Source organism: Capsicum annuum, chromosome 7 (assembly GCF_002878395.1).
Source record: "Capsicum annuum cultivar UCD-10X-F1 chromosome 7, UCD10Xv1.1, whole genome shotgun sequence".
Taxonomy (NCBI): domain Eukaryota; kingdom Viridiplantae; phylum Streptophyta; class Magnoliopsida; order Solanales; family Solanaceae; genus Capsicum; species Capsicum annuum.
The window spans coordinates 2,506,230-2,509,883 of NC_061117.1; positions in this window are offsets into that span (position 1 = coordinate 2,506,230).

Here is a 3,654-nt window from a genome sequence, read left to right on the forward strand (position 1 = left end):
ATCATTTTAAATCAATATATAGGTACTACTTTAAATAAAATATATACTACAATATATATGTATATTCTATGTATGTATGTATATATATATATATAGTTATATATATATAGTTATATACTAATTTATAAAACATATACACTTGTATACATTAAATATATAAGTCTATAGAAGATATATACACATATATACGCACCATTTAATATGTATGTACTACTTTAAATACAATATATACTACAATATACATATATATGTATTACAATGTATAGATGGTTATATTATACTAATTTATAAAACATATACACTTGTATACGTATAATATATACATCTATATAATATATATACACATATATACGCACCAATCAATGTATATGTACTACTTAAAATAAAATATATACTACAATATACATGGATTACAATACATAGATAGTTATATTATACTAATTTATTAAACATATACACTTGTATACGTTAAATATATACATCTATATAAGATATATACACGTGTATACGCACCATTCAATGTATATATACTACTACTTATAAAATATACTACATTATATATACATTACAATATATATAGATATACTTATATACAAATTTATAAAACATATACATATGTATACATTAAATATACACTTATTAGAAGATATATACACGTGTATACGCACCATTCAATGTATATATACTACTACTTATAAAATATACTACATTATATATACATTACAATATATATAGATATACTTATATACAAATTTATAAAACATATACACATGTATACGTTAAATATACTCTTCTGTAGAAGATATATGCACAAATATACAAAACATATGCTACTTAATATAATAAATTAATAATATTTGGTAGTAAATTAATAATATATTAGAAGTAAGTTTTTAATTTAACGTAGAAAACTAGAAATTCAATTTAAAATTTTAAATCGTTAAATGAAAAAATATAAAAAGCAAGGACTAAGGAGTGAATGAATTTGGGGAATTTTATTGATTGCAAAATGATACAAAATTTATAATTTGCATGAATGAAAAATCTATAAATTATGCATCATTTTTTCCAACTCATTCATGTTAATATTAATGGGAACTTGCATAGGATAGTCGAAGTCAGCGGGGGCAAAACCATGCATTGGACTTGATTCTGCTGAGTTCTCCCGTGAAGTCATAATTTCTTCAAGTTTCAGCTCGTCGCTCGGTTTCGGTTCCATTCCTTGGTTTCTTCTTTACGCTCTAATCCAATCTCTGAGGCAAACTAGAACATTCATTGCATTGCTTCCCAATGAGTGTCGGTTGTCTCCAAGCTGCTTTCGTCCCTGACTAAAGGCGCTCTCTGATGCAACGGTTGACATTGGAACATTCAAGATATCTCTAACTAATCTTGAAAGCACAGGATATTGTGTTTCATTACTCCTCCACCAATTCAACGTATTGATCCATCGTCTGCGATCCTCTGGTGCCGTCCGAAGATAATATTTCAGCTCTTTCCGATAAGTTGATGTGTAAGTTCTCTCATCAACACTGTTCCAACAATTTAAATCATAAACGAATCAGAAAAACCACTATGTTCCGGCCTTTTAGAAGATGATGACTCCTCGGGAGGATGAGGAGCGACAGTTGGAGTGATATTTGTAGGTACGGCTAAATCAAATAAATCAGCATAGTGATTATATAATTTTTCTATGTAATCCTTTGCATCAGCTGTAGCCGTCCACAAATCAAGTTGTACTTGTTCAGAATCATGGTTAGTATTTATTTCTAAGTTAGTATAAATGAGAGTACTAAAGTGACACATATTATTATATTTCATGTACTGATTTAGCATAGCACCAACCAAGTAAATAGGGGGAATCGTGAAAAAATATTTTTTAAATTTCGTAACATGGCGCCAACAGCTTTTTTATAACCTTCTTTATTTTTATATTCTTTGAGCAAACCAAAAATATCGGCTATATATGCCAAAATATTACAAAAAGCAGGATAATAAGCACCGAAAAATTCAACCGTACCTACATAAAATTTTTCTAAAAAGTTAACAAGATCATTAATTACAACCCAATCAGAATTATGTAGCATGCAATCAGCAGAATCAGCAAATGAACCGCAATGTTGGTTAAAAGCTACTGTAATAGGAATTCTATATTTATAACAAGTTTTTAAAAATTCATATGTAGAATTCTATCTAGTATCAATTTCCTCAGGCATCAAAATCGGTGTAAGTTCATTTTCTTGACATTTAACTTTAAATTCTCTAATTCTCGATCTACGATTATTTCCTTGAATAAAACCAACGGCAAAATGAATTTTTTTAATATAAAGCTCAAAAAACTCAAGACCATCTTTTACAATTAAATTATATATATGACATGCACACTTAATATGAAAATTTCAGGCAAGGGCGGAAATTGCGTTGATTTTAATTTTTTTATAGTCGTCTTGTTGTTAGAAGCATTATCAAAAGCAATACATAAAATTTTATTTTCGATATCATAATATCCGGCAATTTTAACAATAGAATCAACAATAAATTGTCCAGTATGTTTACGATCCTCATCATATAAAAAAGCAAGAATACGTTTTTGCATCACGAAATTACTATCCATCCAATGACAAGTAACGTTTAAATAATCATTTTTATTTACAGCACGACCAAGATCAGAAGTTAGGGACAATCTACATTGAATATTTTTTGACAATGTTGATAAATAAAAACAATATTGTGAATGAAGTCTAAAAATATCAGACCGACAAGTAGTTCTAGGAATACCGTTAAACATAGGATTATAAATTGCTTGTATATAACAAATAAAGGCATCAGAAGAAGGAAAATTAAAAGGCAAACAACTCACAGCTACCATTTTAGCTATTTTTTTCCGGTCCCTCAATTTATTATACTTCTTCGCTACGTGACCGGTTGCTGGGTCCATTCTAGTTTGCGTTGGTCCACCAACATCCCCACCACCTTTTGCAATATTTAACTCTCTTTTGTGATCTTCAGCTACATGTTTTATTAACATACCCGTACCCCCTTGCTTGTCTCCACTTCTATGCTTATATATTTATTGACAAATATTGCACTGCACTTCAATATCTGATATACGTTCAAAAAATTGCCATGCAATACTAGTTTTTTTACGAGGTCTTGGGGCACTGGGAGGACGGTGAGGGAGATTAACCGATTCAGATCTAACGTTAGCATCTCCTACTGCGGGTGTCTCAACAATATTTTCATTATCTTCGTCTAAATTAACCGCATCTACTTCATTTTCTTCTTCTATACCGCAATTTTTCTGAGCTTCTACATATTCCATATCGTGAGCACCTACACCTATTTCTTCCTCAAAAGGTGTACCAAGTGGTACCGGAGGTGAAGGCACACGGGTATATCTACCACTTGAACTACCTCTACCGCTAGTAATTCGCTTTTTACTACCACTACCGCTTTCGGGACAAAAAATTTTAACACCTTTAGTAGCGAGGTTTCTTAATTTATCTATAGTATAAATTAAATTAAACTAAAAATATTCAAAATACACAAATATAATAAAATTAAATATTAAACAATTAATACAATAAATAAAAATTAAACGTAAGAGATAGAGCGACAATACCAAATTTTGGAAGTATCCGAAGGTTGCGACTTTAG